The sequence below is a fragment of the Trichosurus vulpecula genome, chromosome 3 (genome assembly GCF_011100635.1).
Source record: "Trichosurus vulpecula isolate mTriVul1 chromosome 3, mTriVul1.pri, whole genome shotgun sequence".
NCBI lineage: Eukaryota > Metazoa > Chordata > Mammalia > Diprotodontia > Phalangeridae > Trichosurus > Trichosurus vulpecula.
In genome coordinates this window covers 138,962,319-138,980,325 of record NC_050575.1, presented here as the reverse complement: position 1 = coordinate 138,980,325, position 18,007 = coordinate 138,962,319, and the positions used below count along the sequence as shown (strand labels likewise).

General features: G+C 47.3%; 1 long non-coding RNA gene across 1 annotated transcript; it reads left to right on the top strand.

Annotated features, from left to right (window-relative positions):
- Positions 1-16,285: 16,285 nt before the first annotated feature.
- LOC118844167 lies at positions 16,286-17,624 on the top strand. Its single transcript, XR_005009960.1, has 3 exons — positions 16,286-16,464; positions 16,593-16,669; positions 17,091-17,624. It is a non-coding gene; the product is annotated as an uncharacterized LOC118844167 (long non-coding RNA).
- The last annotated feature ends 383 nt before the right edge of the window (positions 17,625-18,007 follow it).

The window sequence follows — 18,007 nt, the reverse complement described above, 5'->3', positions numbered from 1 at the left end:
GAAGAGTGCTAAAAAAAGTCAAGGTCTTCACGGGTTTAATCCATTACATCTAGGTTCCAAAAGAATTTTCTCCCAAAGGTTGGAAGGTAAAGGTAGCAGGTAGGTAGAGAACTGGTTGGTGATAAGAGAGAAAAAGAAAGAATTGGGTTTCTATTACCCTGAGGTACATATGTTCCTCTTAAAAAATAAATTTATATGAATAAAAGGTCTGACACTAGTTATTAAGAATAACTACAACCATGATTTCTTGATCTTTTAAGAAGACATTTATTATTTGTTTTGTCTGATTTTTTTTAAGTGCTAAGAGAAAGCTGTAATTTTTAGGAAGATATAATTATAACTTTTTTGCATTAGAACAGCCTCCATTAACACTGCTGGGTCCTAGTTTTCCCAAATATCATCTATTTGGCACAAATGTATGCTACTTTAAGTGGTAGATCATAAGAACTAAAACTATTATTCCTTTAAACAGGTGAGCAAACCTCCATGTCTGACTTTCTCCCACATTAGTTGGGGCAGGGGAGAGAGGAAGAAGAAAGTCACCAGATCCTGAGTTATTTCCCTCCTTTACAATCCCAAAGTAAGAAATGATTGCTTTTCAGAAATTCTTGGAGACAGCTTTAGTCTTCCACAGTGTGGTGTTAACACTTGGGCTAGACATAAAGAATTTGTGCACCTGTCTGTTATGTCTGCAAGCTCTGTACAGCTGAGAGTTCTTTGTTGTTGTTATTCTACTCCAGACCATTAAAAGGGCCCTAATTCCTATGACATGATTATCCAGGTACCAAAGCCCATTTGTCACCTGCAGCAGAAAATTGAGTTAATGCACAACTAAAGGCAACCAGGACTGTGTAATATCAACTTGATTACATCAAACTAGCTGCAAACCTAATTCTACTGGATGACACTGCGTTGAGCTTGTCATCTCCAATCATTAAAGCTGTCAGGAATCCATCAGGTTTACAGCTAATTAGGTGAACACTAATGAAGCTGGCAAAACAACTTTTCTTTTTTTATGGCTGAGCGGACCTTTCAGTTTGGAGGGGGAAAAATTCTCCAGTATTCTCTAGGTTGCTGGGAACTGGATTTTCAGAGTTACCAATCAGCAGACATCTTTTTTTTAACCCCCTCTATCAGTACAAAGCAATCAATTTGTCATCACTCTCAGTATGCCACAAAAGCAGTCATGAACCTTATAACTTGCAGCTGTGAGGACCCAAAAGGAGGAGGGGTGGGGGGAATGGGAAGTTTCTTGTCCATCTAGACAAAAACCTCACACAGCTCACTTATTGGTCTTTACATACTTATCACCAGCATAAATGTAGAGGGTATTTTTTTTCACTCTTCTTAAATAAGTGGCCCTTCAGTCATTCTCCACCCCCTCCTCTTCATGTCCATTAGGCAGAGGCATTTTGATAAAGTAAAGCCAAAGCCAGTGCATGGGGGAAGAATGAAAGCACTCACTCTGCCAACTTCTGATTGACCATTAAGCTATTGATGAATGTGCCTGTCAGGAGAGAGACAATTAAATCAAATATGAAACAAAGTCGTTTTGACGGGTCATTTTGATAGAGCAAAACCATTCTTCCATCTCCTATTAGTCCTGCAGTCAAGTTTTTATAATGAATATTTCTTAACTAACCTGCTAAATCTCGGTTGTTTTGCAAAAGGTAGAAAAAAATTCCTGCAGCACAGGCTGCCCTTGAAAGGGAAAAAAGTCTGCCTCTAGTTTCTTTAGTATTCTAGCACATCAGGCAAGAGGATCAGATTTAGTGAGTGACACTGAAAAGCTGAACTGCAAAGAGATTACCAGACCAAATTTGAAGATGTTAAAATGAACCCTATGTTAATTACAAGACACACAGACACCTCAAAATGCATGCCCAAAAGAGAAAGAAAAATCTGGAACTCAGAAGGAAGCCCTGGAAATTAGTATGAACCTCACGGTGCAACTTTTTAAAGAAAGCATTATTAAGCAAAGCTTGGGGCGGGGGGGAGCCTTCACTGATGTAGTTAATATCCCAGCCTCATTTATTTGTTATAAATTGATCTGGCTAAGAGATGAAGAAACCTCAATTGACTGAACACTGTAGACATAACTATATCACTTTGAAAACTTTCTAAACTTGGGTCAATCTGAAAACAAGAAGAAAAATACACTCCCCAGAAAGTCTGTCTTTTTCTGTGGTTTTCCAAAGACAATGACATAAGAGCGTGCGCCTAACAGGAGAAATAACTATGCACAGTTTCAGTTATCCTGTGGAAAGGATTGGTACAGAGTTCATCCTATTTGAGCTCCAACTGTGAGATCTTGGTAGTTTCCTTTTTTCTCCATAGCAAACTCAAACTACCAGTTTACTGTATTTAATAAATACTATTCAAGAACAAGCAGGATAATGGAACTCACTACTACTCCTACTACTGCTACTACCATTATACTACTACTACTACTGCTACTACTACTGCTACTACAACTGCTACTACAACTGCTACTGCTACTATTACTGTAAGATATACTTAGGGGGAGAAGTACTACTTTCAGATACACTGAACACATAATTTCCAGCCAAGAAAAGCTCAGAATATACTTGGCCACCAGTCTTCTCCCCTTCCCCCTCAGCTCCTCCCTCTGCTACCCCTCAAACACTTAATCCTCTCGTTTGTGCAACATCATCTGTACCTCTCCACCTATGAGTGTTACTCATATCAAAATACATCTTGTCCATATGTGGTCCTCTCAAACAATCCTCCAGAAATCCCTGATCTACTGACAGGGCTCGCCTGACGTCACAGAGCCTGGCGTTAGTGGAGCAAGTGATTTATTGATGTTTATTGGGAATGAATAGATCAAAGGCAGCAGGATGACAGGCGATCAATCAGTCATCAAATCAAGGATGGCAAGAGGCCAGAAATCCTTCTAGCAGTCCACATGCCCCCAACTGACGATTATTGCAAAATAATGTTTGTGTGTGTTGTCTTTGGTTCATGGGCTGGTTTGCCAGAAGAAAAAAAAATAATTAATTAAAAATCTGCTCAGTCTTAACAGGACTTGACAATCCTGGCCCAAAAGAAATAAAAGAAAAAGACAACTATTCAGATGTAGCCCAGAAAGTATTAGGAGAAGAAAAGGAGAGTAGTAAGGGGGAGAGAAAAGGCAGGGGAGGGATTCAAAGCCAGCATCAAAAATATTCTTGACAGTCATCTGACAATACACAGACCCTTCTCAGCTTCGGCCTCCTCTGCGGCTTCTCAGCTTGGGCCCAATAAATGAAAAATCAATAGGATTAGCCCGAAGGTTGCCAAAGGGACCCTGGGCTCCTTAGAGGAACTGGAGATGTCCCCAGCTCAGCCCCGCAGGAGGGAAGGCAGCTTCAGGCCAAGTTTAAAAGGGGGTGGGGAGGGGAAAGGTCTTTCCCAGTGTCTCTTTTAAGAAGCCAGATGACCCTCTAGGACTGTCACACACATATCCATACACATACACACACACACACGCACGCACACACACACACACTTCCCCTCTCAACTCATCTTTTCAAGAGAAAAAGAGATGGAGACACAAATTGCAAAAAGGCAGTGCTTGCTTCTTTCCCGAAGTGAGGCTCCAGAAGTCCGGAGGAGAGAGGACAGCAGAGGAAGAGAACTAGGTATCCAAGGGAGCTGTTTGCCCCAAATCCGACAACCTCACACATTGGCATATTGCAAAGCCCTGAGTTACTCTGAAAATAGTGAGGGCAGATGGAGCAGAGGGAAATGCCGGAAGGTGAAAACAAATCGGACCCGGGGAGAGGAGAGAGGAAGCGGCAGGGACGGAAAAGGGTTAGGGAGAGGTGGAAGGAGGAGAAGGAAGAGGAGGAGGAGGAGTAGAAGAGTGAGAAGAAGGCTCGTACCTGCTGCGCGCCGGGGCGCTTGCTGCTTTCTCCTCGGCATCCTGCTCTCCAGCGACTGCTGCTGCTGCCGTCGCCGCCGCTGCCGCCGCCGCCGCCGCCGCCGCCGCCGCTGCTGCTGCCAGGGGTAGGGGGCGGCGAACGGGGAGGGGAAGGAGAAGAGGGGAGGGGAGTGGGTGGCGCTGGGGTGGGAGCTCTGGGGGTGGGGGGGAGGTTGGCAGAGTTATCTCAGCCTCCCCCCCGGAGATCTTCTGTGTGATCCTGCTTCCTCCAGTCTCTCAGCTTTTTCCCCCCTTCTTGCTCATACACGATCCCACAAACGTGAGGGAGGAGGAGAGGGGAAGGGGGAGGAGGGAGCAGGAGGGAGAGGGAGGAGGAGGAAGAGGAGGAGGAGGAGGGAGGGGAGGTGGTAGGAGGACGGAGCTGCCGGCAGAATGGGAAGTTTGACAAATCGCCCCGGAGGCAGGAGGAGGAGGGGGAGGCGCAGCCGGGCCTCCCCCTCCCCGGCCCCAGATGAGGTGCGCCTGGTTGGGGGGGGTGGGGGGACAGAGAATTGGAGGTGGGGGGGAGAGAAGGAAATCCGAGGATGGGGAGGAGGAGAGGAGGGGCAGAGGGGAGCCCTCGCTCCTCTTCCAGCCCCGGCCCCGGCCCTCCCCGGGGGGAGGGGGCTCACGGCATCCAGCGGGGAGGCGCGGACAGGCTGGCCGGCCCCGGCGGCCGCAGCAGCCGCCGCTGCAGGATCAGCGGTCCTCAGAGCCGGCGGCGGGGCTGGAGCCGCGGCGGCCGCAACAGGCAAGCTTAAAGGAAAACGAGATGATCGTATCACTCAACTCGGCTGGGGGGGTGGGGGCGGCACCGAGCTCCCCCCACCCCAGCCATCCTCGGGACGTTCGCTCCTTAGCAGCTCCACGGGGGGGGGGGAGGGGGCTGAGCCTCTTTCTGGCCCCCTCCCCTCTACTCCTCGCCCCCCACCGGGTGCAAGCTAGGTCTCCCCTTCCCGCCCCTATCCCAGGATTGCATGCACCCCCCCCCCACCCCCTAGTCCCCGCAGCCGCCGCCGCCGCCGCGGCAGCCGCTGCCGCCTTCCGCGCCCGCCCTGCCCCGGCCCTTCTGCCCCAGCTGCTCGCCCCGCTCACCCCTCCCGGGAGACCGCGGCTCTTCACTTTGCTGCCCCTACAACCGACTCCCTGGGTCAGGCCTGGCCGGGCCCCACGCACCCTCCTTCTCCTCCTATCTCACCCCCCTCCCCTCCTTCGCCGGGCACTCTTCTTCGCCCGCTTTTGTCTAAAGGCCTGAAATCTGTCACGGCAAGTCCGATCGCCCCACAAGATGACAGTCAAACATTCATGAAAAGCAGTTTCCGTGAGAGACTGAGAGAGGGAGGGTAGGAGGGCGCAGGCAGAGCCCAGGGAGAGGGAGAGGGGGAAGCCCACGGCCGCAGCTCCTGCCCCCCTCACCCCCTCCTCCCGCCCCGGCTCCTCCTCCAGGCCGCCACCCCCCCCACCGGCCCGAAATGGACACTTTGCCCAATTTCTTTTCCCGGCAAACTTTCCTCCTACATAGGGGTTCAGGGGGCTGAGATGGGGCGACTCTAAGTTTCCTCTCAAGACTTTTACAATAAATGTCCCACCCTGCTACCCCCACTTGGACCTGCGCTCCCCTTCCCACGCCTGGGCTCCCAGTCATCTCCCCCCTTCCCCCGGGATGTTACAGCCTGTACCCCCACCCACTCTCTCGGGCGACTAGTAAAGAGGGAGCTGGAAAGAATCCAAGGGCCTTGCCCCCCGCAGGGACTCTACATCCCAACCTTGTCCCTTCCTCGGGGCTCTCGGGAGGGGGGAGGGGGGGTCTCCTACGGAGGTCCCCTCCCTGCTTTCTGCACATCTTCCACCTTCCCAGCTTCTCCGCCCCACTCTGCTGCCCTCTCCTCCCCTCACCACCAGCCGGGGGTGGGGCAGGGACAGGGTTAGAGGAAGGCGATCGATTATTGATTGGAAGATTTGGGATCGATCAGGGGCCCAAGTGACTGCCCCCTCCCTTGGCCTGCCCGCCAGAGATGGCCACACCAACTCTGGGAGACGCGGGGGGTGGAGGAGGAGGAGGAGGGCGAGTAGCCGGGGGAGGAGGTGGAGGAGGAGGAAGAGGAGGAGGAGGAGGAGGAGGAGGAGGAGGCTCACTTACAGGCGGCGGGTGCGTGCGTCTGTCCGAGTTCATTTGTGCAATCCCCGGGCCCGAAGAGCGGAGCGCTGGCGGCGGCGCATCGATGCGCTGTGGGTTTGATTGCGTCTCCCTGGGTTTGCAATAATGCGCAGCCCGAAGGAGGGGACTGATTTCTGTTTCCAGTGCTTTGCGAACATGGACCGGTAGCTATGGCCAAGCACCTTCCCGGCCTGGCCGCCAAGTGCACTTTTTCCTGGGCCCCCGCCCCCGCCCACCCCTCTGCTGCTTGCCTGTCTTTGCTTCTGCTTCTGCCTTTCTCCCCCTCTCTCCTTCTGCTTTCCGCGCGTGGGCTGGGGGAGTCTCTTAATGACAGTCCCAGCAAAGCCGAGGCGTTCCTCCTCTCCCCGGGGCCGCCGCTGCCGCCGCCTCTGGGCTTCAGGCTCCGGACTCCTGATCCCAGCCCCAGTAGCAGAGCAGGGTCTGGTTGGTTGGTTGATTGGGTTGCCTTTTTTTTTTCTTCCCTGAGTCTTTTTTTTTCTTTTTCTCTTTTCTTTTTCTCTTCTCTTTTGTGTGTGTGTGTGTGGTTTTTTTTTTAAGTTCACAAGGATGTTTTTTTTTTTTTAAGTCAGGGGGTCAGTGATCTCATTTGGACGGAAAGATCAAACCCAAAGTGCCCATTGAGTCCCTGTATTCAAGAGCAGGATCAAGACCTGGGCTCGGTCCATATAGCTTACTAGGTGCAGATGTGACCACGTCCTCCCGTCCTCTAAAGCCGACCGGACGCTCTTTCTTCCGCGCGCCCGAGTGTTCTTTCCAAGTTGCAGGGGATGGATTCGGGAGCTCTGCTAGCAGGGCTAAGGGTTCTGGGACATTTCTCGGTCTGTGCCTGGGGTTTGGGAGCTGAAGGGAGGGGTGGTTGTTCCTGATGGGGAAATGGAAGAGGAAAGGTATTTTGGATTGTCTCGCTGTTTGTTGTTTTTGAAAGCGGACCTTTAGGAAGAAAAAAGTATAATCTTAACCGCCCTGTCCCCAGGGGGAAAAGCTACAATTGGGAGAAATGAAACATTTCTTGCAAACGAGAAAATGGTGAGTTGTCAGATGCTGCCTTGGCTGCCAAATTCTCTCAGCTCCCGTGTCTTTGTGACTTGCTGGTGTCTTCGCAGTCAGTTACTGGAGTCGGTCGTGAGAGTAGCGGTCTACGCCGTCTTGAAAGGTTTAAGTTGAAACAGTGTCTCCAAAATCCAGTCTGTATATCAGGCTGCGTTGTTTGCACAGGGAATACTCGACTTTAACTGAATCGAGATTTTTTTTTAGTTTAATAGCTCTCCAACGCTTTTCTCTTCTGTTCTCTTCCTCTCTCTCTCTCTCTCTCTCTCTCTCTCTCTCTCTCTCTCTCTCTCTCTCTCTCTCGCTCCTCCCCTATTTCTTCTCTCTCCTCTCTCCAATCTTCTTTTTTCCTTTCTCTGCCCCCCCTTTCTTTCTCTGTCTCTATCTCACTCTTTCTCTAGGACTCACTCCTCCTTAGCTCCCTCACTCTCTCTGACTCTCTCTGCTCTGGCTCCGCATGCCGTTAGATCCGCCCTAACATCTGTCCGTCTCACCATTAGCACATCCATCAGTGTCGCGCTGGCTGCACATCGCAGCGACAACACACCAGACACAACATGGACTGTGATTCAATACAAATAACTAGCACACCGAGCAACTTCTACCAGGAAGGAGCAAGGAATGCAATGCCATTATTTACAAATGTTAGCCACCTTCAGAAAAGCATCCAGCCCTTGCCTTTGACACTGAATCTTCCCTCTTTTTCTTACTTCCCCTCCCAGTTAAATTGTAGGAACCCGAATAGTTTTCTCGTGAGACTAACTGCAGAGATGGAAGGAGAAATGAGTGCTCAACTGCAGCGAGATGAATGAGCACTCGGGCTTCCTTCTGTCTCTGTTTCTATGGACAGGGTTTGTGCTTGGTGCTGGTGGTGGTAGTGCATGGGTCGGATGGAGACAGTACCCAAATCTGCATAACTTAAAATGCATAGAAGATATGCTGTAGTTTGTAGCCTGCAGTTTTGATGCGTTTAAGCCAAAATGAAAGAAGTCCTGTGTGTGGTGGAGGACACTTGTCAAAACTATTCTGGAAATCCAAAGCTAAAACTTTCAAATGTTTTCCTGTTTCTGCAAGGTCAATTAAAAAGGGAAAGGGGAAAGTGACTTAAAATAAAAAGACATTGGGCTCCTTCTTTAACTCCCAACAGAAGGTTCTGCCTAGGATGACTTACAGTAAGAGCTGTAACAGAATGCTAGAAGTAAGAAGGTGTGTAAACTAATGTTGGCAATTTACATAATATTTTTAGAAGGAGGAAGGGCAGATCTTTATCGCCAAGAAGCCAGAAAATATTGTGAGTTTTCTATTAGCATCTAGCAGAAAGTGGGAAGAGCCAGCGGCAAGTGTAAGGCTAAGTGAGAGAATCACATTGTGAGGGTTTCCTCTCTACTTTGCTTCCATCCTTCATTCTATGCGTCTTTCTTTTCCCCTTCCCTTTCCCTATCCTTCCTTTTTCCCTCCTTTATTTTCCCTTATTTCTCTCATCCTTTTTCTTTCTGTTCTTTTTCTTCTTCATTGGCGATACCTCTATTACTGATCACTGAGTAAAATGTAATCGGGTTCGTTGCAGGAGCATTAGCCTCTTTGCTTAGATAGGTAGTCCAAGAGGCTGAGGAATCGGTGCAGTAAGGTCAGAGCAAATCCCCAGCTTGTTACCAAATCAAAGAACATCAAGTGCTACAACTTTTCGATTTTAGAACAGCTCAGTTTATCTTACTTTCTCCCAACTGTAAATATCTGTCCGAGGGACTGTGTGCATATTTCCCATCATAGTGGACCACAAATGTTAGCTGTATCTCTGCAGTGATTAGTTTAGTGATATACGTTTTACTTTAGAACAAGAGCTGTTTTCTTTCATTCTAAAATGCATGCAAGGGCTTGAAAGGAAGATGCCAGCAGATTGCAATAGAACTTATGCTTCTGAGAAACGTGTAAGAAAATTCAAAGTTATGATGGGGGCTTTAAAAATCAGGTGTAACAGCCAAGTGTTTTAAGATCAGGGAAGTGAGCCAGCTACTATAGACAGGATGTATCGTAGAATCGCGCTAATGGGCTGCTTTGCAATCCTGTTACTCTAATGTAAAAAGTTTCAACTTTCTGAAAAATGCAACAATGGGCTTTCTCCCTTCCTTGAGACTAGTAACTTAATTACAGTAATGGGGCATAGTGACAAGTCCCTAAGTATCCTAGCTTCGCGGGGTTTCTTTTAAGCTCCAGTTCAAAGGAAAGCCAGACACTGCATTGCTAGGGGAGGACAGACTACCAGGCAACATCTGTAAAGTCCAGTGTAGTGTATTGGTGACGGTAACAAACAGTGCTCTGCAAAGCTACGAAGCAGGGAGCCAGTCTGTACTTCTAGTAAGTGCAACATTTACAAGCACAGTGTATAAAATCGATGGCTACAGAAGTAACCACCGCCAATCCTCAGAACAGAAAGAAAGAAAGAAAGAAAGAAAGGAAGGAAGGAAGAAAGAAAGAAAAAGAAAGAAAGAAAGAAAGAAAGAAAGAAAGAAAGAAAGAAAGAAAGAAAGAAAGAAAGAAAGAAAGAAAGAAAGAAAGAAAGAAAGAAAGAAAGAAAGAAAAAGAAAAAAAAAAGTCCTGAGCTCGCTCTCTCTTTGCAGCTTGCAACGGGACAATTATTTACAAGACATCTTCTATACTTAGGCAGCCTCCCTCTCCGAAGCCGACACTCAGCTCCTGGGCTTTCTCATTCTTGTGGAACCTCAGAACCTTAGCTTCCAAAGCTGCCAGTGACCCAGTCTTTTAAGCTCTTCAAGAAACGTTTGCCCTTGTCATTAAAGCCTTTTTCACACAAGCCAGCTTCACTGTGGAAGTTTACAAAGAAAAGTGGAGAGTTTGGGTGAGAACTTTAAATTAAATCAACAGAACCTCTCCTGGAATGATGGGGGACCTAGGTTTGACCAAGATAGGCTGTCAGTATGGCAAACTGTTCCCACTGCCACTCCTACCAAGTAACACATTCTGGTTGCTTGCTTCTGTTTCCTAAAGGCTAATTTAAGGGCATTGCTGTAGCAAGCTTCTCTGTCGAGCAGGGTCTGGGGTGCCCAGGGTTTGGTGACAACTGGATGGGTAGAACCTGCTTTTCTTCGGCATTGTTGTCATTAATACTTTGCCTAAGTGTCCTCGCGATCTTATATGAGTCCAGTAGGATTGAGCCTCATAGCCTGGGGCCCAGGAGTAGGACTGAAGGTACCAGAACTCACTCCTGAAGAGCTAGCCAGTTTTCTGACACCTTGAGCTGGGTCAGCAAACACTGGCGGCCTTCTACACTCCAGGAGCCTGACACAATCTGACTTTGCCTTCCCTACATGCTGGGTCCTCGGAGCCTAACGCTATCACTGTTCTCACTAAGCATTGCCCCCAGTCCTGGGAAGGGCAGGTGGACTGGGAGGAAAGGAGGCCACCGTCCGACACCAGTTCCCTGTCTCTAACCTCTCCCCAGCCTGGGATACTTGAGGGAGGAGTTGAACGGGGAGGGCCAAGAATAGCTTTGATTCCCTATTCAAAGATTAGGTTGAGAAGAAAAGCATGCAAGGTTTGTCGTGAAAGGGCAGAACGCTCACTGGCGGTCCAACCAAGGGGAGCGGTTGACTCTATCTTTCGACTTAGTTGCGGGAATGAGAGGCGGGCGGGCGCTGGTGCACCTTCCCCTTGAAGGCTAGGCACACTAGGCGTGGCTAGGGACAGCACTTAGAAACCTGGAAGTTTTTGCTTTCCTTTCCTTACAACGACCAACCTTATTCGGGGCCCAGTTCCCCTGCCCCTCGGCCCTTGCCCCGCCCCGCCTCGTCTCTCCGGAGCTCACCACTAAACTGCTAAGGACAGGCAGTTGGGGCCCGGGTTTGCTAGGATCAGGCCACCTCCACTTTCCAAACTTTGGAAGTCCAGGAGCCGAAGCAAAAGAGTGGAAGTGGCGGGGCCGAGATGCGGAAGGCTGCCTGAGCAGAAGGTTGAGGAGAAGGGACTAGGACCCGCGATCAGTTTCTCCCAGGACAAGTCAGCCTAGCCAGAGTAAAAAGTAAGTCATGACCAAGGAAGCACGGATCTCCGGAAGCGAGGGTTCCTTCCTCCCGGGCCCAAGGGGCCAGTCCTACAAGGAGGAGCTCGGAGAACCACTCGGGCAGGGCGCTGCTGCCCCTGGGGAAATGTTGGGAAGTGGGTAGCGAGGGAACACCGACAATCCCAGCCGCACCACTCACTGTGGGGTTATCCGATCCCTGCTACCCGGCTCCCTAGCCGAGGCCCTCCCAAATCCAGAAGATACGTGTTTTTAAAAGAAAGACGAAAAGTTTTCCCCCCGTTGGGCTCAGATCTTGCCCGAAAGTAAATTGTTTGGGTAAGTGCATTTACACAGCAGCGGAGTTTGTTTTTCTTATTCCAGTAGCTTTGTTTTAACGAACCAGATGTTTTGTCTGTAAATTCTCCAAAGGACTTTTACAGTTTTGACGTGAAATAAACCTTAGAAAACCAGAGTCGTATATTAACGCCACTTCTGCAGAACCTTCGGGATCCTCGGAAGACTGGGTCGAGTATCTGTGTTTGGAGGGGGAGGGAGAAAAGGGAAGGGTTTCTGGGAGGCCAACCCCCGCTTCCGGGCAGGCCTCCTTCTTTCCAAAACCTACCGTTTTGTTTAGGGTGGGGCTTGGGGAAGAAGGAATGGAGCACCACTGACAACTCTGCCTTTTCACTAACAGTAGGGTGTGTTCATGTGTATGAATGATTGTGTGCGTGTGTGTGTATTTATAAGGATTTGTAATTCTTTAAAAATGGTTTTGCCGCTTACTAGCTGTGTTAACTTGGGCAAGTCACTTCCCCACTATAAGTCTCAGTTTCCTCTCCTGTCAAAGAAGGGGATTGGACTGAATGATCTCCAAGGTCCGTTCCTGCTCTGTCAATCCATGCCTTTGTAGAGCCCAAAAGAGAAAACGCTCTAGAAAGCGTGTGAGTGAAAACAACTTTTCTGTAGCCCATCAAGCTTCCCCAGACCCGGAGCTGGTTAATGCCCCTCTGGAGAAACCCGCTTTTTCCGACTCTGTGCAGATGCCTAGACTACCCCGCACCCAGAAAGGACCAGCGCTTTCCCCGTGGATTGGAGCCCCTGAAGGATCAAACTCAAGCCCATGAAGCAGAAACCTGTCCTCTATCCCTGTGCTGCTGTCCGAGGCACAGCGCCCGGAGGCTGGAGTACTCTGCAGTGGGAACTCAAGGAAAGGAAGCTAGGGAGCGCGGAAGAGCCTTCGGAACCCTAGAAATTTTCCCTATCTCCGAAACACCCCACCTGCTGCGAACCCGGGAGAATGAGTGTAATGAGTATAGATAGGTTCTCTATTTGCCCACGGCCCTACATTTCTGTTCTCTGATCCAAAGGATTTCATTCGTATTTTGGTGGAAGGAGATCAAAACCTAAAGGCAGAAGACCTGAGTCTGGATCTGACTCTTCTATTGCCCTAGTGAAAAGTCTTTCCTCACCTTTGGGTCTCAGTTTCTCTATCTGTAAAATTAGAGGGTTGAACTAATTGTTACCTTACAACTCCAATGCCCTGTGATTCTGTGACTCACAAATAGGTTTAACTGCAAAACCCAGAGAGATTTAAGCCAACAGCAAACAAACAAACAAAACTTTTCTTTGGCCACCTTCTCACTTTTTTTGTGTTTTTTTTTTTTTTTTTGCTTCCTTCCTGGGACAGATTCTCTCTCCGAGTTAGGCCTACACAGCTCACCTACACTGCTCCCCTTCTGAAATAAGTCCTTTCCTTTGTGGGGAGTTTTATTGAGAAAATGTTTATGGGACGGTTTTATATTATATGTGTACACACATATATATTACATTATATAGATACATTATTTATCTCCATATTGCAGTACACATGGAGCAGGTATGCACTAAAGCTTAGACTGAACACTGATCCATACAAACATAACATACATACATAATTCCAGCATTTGACTCAATCATCCAAGGAATTGCTTTAATTAACCACTAATGTAGTTGAGGATTCAGGAAACTACTGAGCTCCATGTCCTTTCTCACCTCAGGACAGTAAATTTTCTAAAGAAACAATTGGTCTGCGCCCTAAGGCCAAGCTATTGCATTGGAACCCCTAGGCAGTGGGGGGGGGGGGGGGAGAAAGGGGAAGTGGGGGAGTAGCCAGGATTGGACTTTCAGCCACTACTACCACTCTCTCCCTCCCTCTTGGAATTCGAGCACCAACTAAGCTCCTTAACTCATAGCAACTCCTTCCTCCCTTGAGATATTGTAGGGAGTGGTCTGGAGTCCTGCTGTTAGCTGCAGGTTGGATTTGATATCCAGCTCTGTTGGCTCCAAGTCTAGGAAGCCCCAGTCCGAAGGGTTGCCTTGCACCACTCTGGTTTTCCCAAAATTCCCAAAGGAGTGAGTCAGGCTTCAGACGTAAGTGACCTATAGATTTGCAGTGCAGACATGAACCAATTCTAACTCTCCTTCTCCTCCTAACGTTTTTTTCCTTCTAATATTTTTCTCTTCATCCATCTTGTTCTCTTCCATTTTATCTTTTCCTCCCCTCTCCTTCTTCTCTGTCCCTGATTTCTCTTCTTTTGCCTCTTGCCTTCATTCTTTTTTTCAACTTCTGCTTTTTCTTGACTTTTTTCACTCTCTTCCATGTTCTTCCTCCCCTTCTTTTTTTTCCATCCTCTTCCTCCTACTCCCCTCCCATTTTATTTCTTTATGTTTAATTAAAGCTCACCTCTGAGAAGATAGAGCCCTCAATCCTCTTTTTCCCTAGTGCATAGCCCAGGGATTCCACCTGGGCCACGAAAGGGAATGAGATGAGTAAGATGGTAGGGAATGAAATAGGTGGGAAGGTGGGAGAGTGAAGAGGAAGAACAAAGAAGTCACCATTTGGCTCAAAATAAAATAAAAATTTAAGAAATTCAAAGCTGCCAATAAAATCCTCTAAGTAGCTAGTGACTCAGTGTTGGGAGTTTAGGTGATGGCATTGGTAAATGGCTTTGTTGCCCAAAGAAAATATTACAAATGCTGCTGTCTGTACTACCAATCAGGCCCAGCTTTGCAAAGCTAGATGAGCTCCCTTCTCCTGTGCAGAGGGCATGGCTATTTGCATGATAAATGCATCACTGTGGAGGTAGCCAACAAAATATTCAAATGAGGCCAAGGAGATGGGGTGGAGAGAACGGTCCCCAGTGTCTTCTCCTACTCCTGCCAAAGAAGGGGGAGCACACAGCTCAAGGCTGCTCCCTCTAAAGCTGGAGTGACCATCTATCAGTTAAACTGAGATTTTCACCTTGTTACTACAAGGTTGTGTTTTTTTTTATTAATTTTTTTTTTTTTACTGTATCTAACCTGCCTTCCTTCTAGGACTTTCATGTTATTCCTCAACACTACATCACCTTATTTCTCTGTACTAGCTAGGAAACTGAAGACTTTGGCTTTGTATGGGCACCTAGGTGTCAGGAGTTGTACTACATAGTTGTACTGCCCTGAGTCTTGGGGGGGGGGGTGTTCCTTTGTAAAAGGTACTGGAACCTTAGACTGTGGGCTACAAGTCTAGGAGCAGCAGTTCTTGGGACTCCACCCATCACTCCCTGGATCTCTGAACTCAAGTACTGTGACCTCTATTATGAACAGCTGAGTGTTGTTAGGGAGAGAACGGGAAGAGGGTTCCAATTATTTGGTACAGTCAATGAAGCCAGAGGATATCCAGAGGTTTGGGGATAGAACCCACAGAATAAAGAGTTTGATCCAGCCAGAAGAAGGCAAATGGAGAAACTTGTGTTCCGAAACACAACCCCATCTCAGCATGTGCCCAGGTGAGCACAGAGATACCGGAGAACTGTACACACACACACACACACACACACATCCATATGCATTAGAGGTTAGGCGGAGGGGACACATTTCAAAAAGTGCCCTCACTCTACCCTGAATGACAAGAATGCCCAGGGTTAGTCCAGGACACATCTTCTTCTAAACTAGTGAAACACTCCTCATTATCGAGGCAGAGGGACAGAAAAACTTGAATTTCTTAATTGGTTTTTTTTTTGGTTTTGGGATTTGTTTATTTGTTTTTTAGGCCCAGACAAAGTGGGAGAAAGGTTGCTGGAAGGAGAAAGGGGTAAGGAGAGGAGGACAAAGAAGACAGAAATGGAGCTGGGGCTAACAGCTATCTCCCTTTCCTGCCTAAGACAGCTGGATCCATATAATTCGAACTGGAAAGGAACTAAACCAACCTGACATAGTTCTGACCACCTCACTCTTCTGCTCAAAACCCTTTACTGCTCCTCCATTGCCTGCAGAATGAAATGCATTCTCCAGGGCCCAGCATTCATTTAAAACCTTTGTTTCTCTCCTTTATGAACTCCATATTCCAACCAAAATAGATTACTAGTTGTTCCCAGGACTGGAGATCACATCTCCCACTCTATATATCCATCCCCAGAGCCAGTCTCTCTTTAACTCTCTCCCTCTGGATCTCGGCTTAGGTCAAATACCACCAACTCCTCAGAGTCTTCTCTAACCTTTCCTCCTAAACTGTTAATTTTTTCTCAAATTACCTTCTTTATGAATTATTTGTATACCAACACCCCAATAGAGTTTAAGCTCCATGAAGGCAGGGAGTGCTATGTTTGCATCTTAAACTTTATAGGAACTTGATAAATGTTTAGTTGAATGAAATGATAATCCAGCAAGGAAAGTGACATTGTCACCATCATCATCATCGTCGATGACTAACAGTTATATAGTATATTAAGCTTTTCAAAGTGCCTTAGATTTATTATCTCATTTGACCCTCACCTCCTGTGACGTATGTACTGTTATTATTCCCACCCTACAAATTGGGAAGTTGAGGCTCTGAATAACTTTGCCATGAACACACAGGTACGTAGGGCACACATCAGAAACCGGGGCTTCTTACTCCACGACTTTCCACTATACAAAGCTAAGTTTCTCTCAAGTTCTCCCAATCCAACCAGATTTCCCTGGGACATAATTCCTTCTCAGGTCCCAATAAGAGAGGCCAAAGCCTAGTTTAGGATCAGGACAAGAAAAGATGAGCTAAGCTACCAACAAGGTTCCTGTGCTTTCCCCTGTACAATTTAAGCAAAATATATTCAAGGGGTTAACTTTCCTTCTCTTCTTAAAGTGATAATTAAATCCTGCAGAAGGCCTGATATGTATCAATATTCTTCTCTCTCCACTCATACAGGGAACAGAATTATTTCTCCTAGAAAAGCTTGTGAGTAGAGATGGGAGCTGGATCTAGACAACGCCTAGGGATTGAATTTGCTACTATGGAAGGTAAGGAACCAAAAGGTCCAAGGAGTCCTCTCATTCAAGAGAGGAGAAGTCAAAACTGTGCATTCACTGAAGGAAAGTGGAACTTCTGCAAATCTTGCATTCCTGACTCCAGATTTCTCCCTTCTCAGAAGTGGAACGGGGCTTAGAGGTCAAACCCCCTCTAATTTACAAGAAGAAAGGAAGTGACCTGCCCAAAAACACACTGGTAAGCAAATAACAGACTAAGAATTCTTATTCAGGTTTGTTTTTTTTTTAGAGATTCCAAATTTGGAATTTCCTTCCCCAGGTTCCATGTAGTAATAGCTACATCTTCCTACTGTTACTCTGACTGCTTCATATCCATAAGTCTTCTCATCTCAGGCAGACCAGGAGCTTCTCCAGGGCAGAGAGTTGTGTCTTCTCTTCTCCTCTCCCCTACAGTACCTGGAACAGGACTAGACACATAGTGTATCTGGCCAGTATTATGTGGCAGTTAATTAATTAATTGAGAAGCTTCAGTGTCAATTAGCTTGCTGGCATGCAGGGAAGTCTATGCATAGGGTTCAAGAGGAAAAGCTTAAGTGATTAACAGAGAGAGCAAAGGCTCATGTAATAGAGAGGGATTTGATTTTGACTTTTTTTTTCAGTATTTAGGTTTGTTTCTATGAAGTAAAAGAGTATGGACATACTGGATGCATGAGGACCAGACAGAGACTCAGAGGCAAGTTCTAGAGTTCACTGGACAACAGGACAGAACTCTGGCTCAGATGCAACTCCTTCCTCAACAACTGGAACATTGGACCCTTAAGTAGCCACTGTGCCTAGGGGTAGATTTCGGTCCCAGAATTCTACCAAAAGCAAACATAAGCCACTTTCTGGCCATGGCAGTGATCTCAGTTTGTAAGGGTTATGGCCCTGGTAGTTGAAAATAGAGGCAAAGGTATTCAAAGAAGAAGGACTAGAAGATCAGGTGATTACAGAGGGAGTTGGTATGGACCCAACCCACAATCCTTTCTCCATTTCACTTGCCTCCTCTCAAAACCCATCTGCACCTAAAGACCTGAGTGTTCAGCTAGGAGAAGATATGGACCAACAAGACTATACTAAGGCTTTGGTGTACTCCAATAAGGATTCTTTCCCAACTCCACCTTATCAAATGGCCTGTCCTAACAGCTATCCTTTCAAGATTGTCCCTATCTGACAAATCCAATGAAGGAAAATAAAGCAAATTTTAAAACAGCAAAGGAGCCCAAATCATTCTTCTCCTGCCCTGCCCCTAATTCCTCTCTCTCACTGAAGAGATAGACAGATAGATGATGGTTAATAGACTGATAGACCTAGAAAATGTATGAATAAGTAATGGATGAATAGGTAGGTAGGTAACAGATAGATAGATAGATAATAAACAGATGGATAAATAGGTAAAGACAGAACATTGTCCTAAGCATGAAATGAAATTTAAGTTTATGCCTGTGTTTAGTAAGGAGGCCCCATATGCTCTCTGTATGAACTGGGCTAGTTTACTATGAGCTCCTGGGTAGAGGGCTCTTAAGTGCATTTTGTG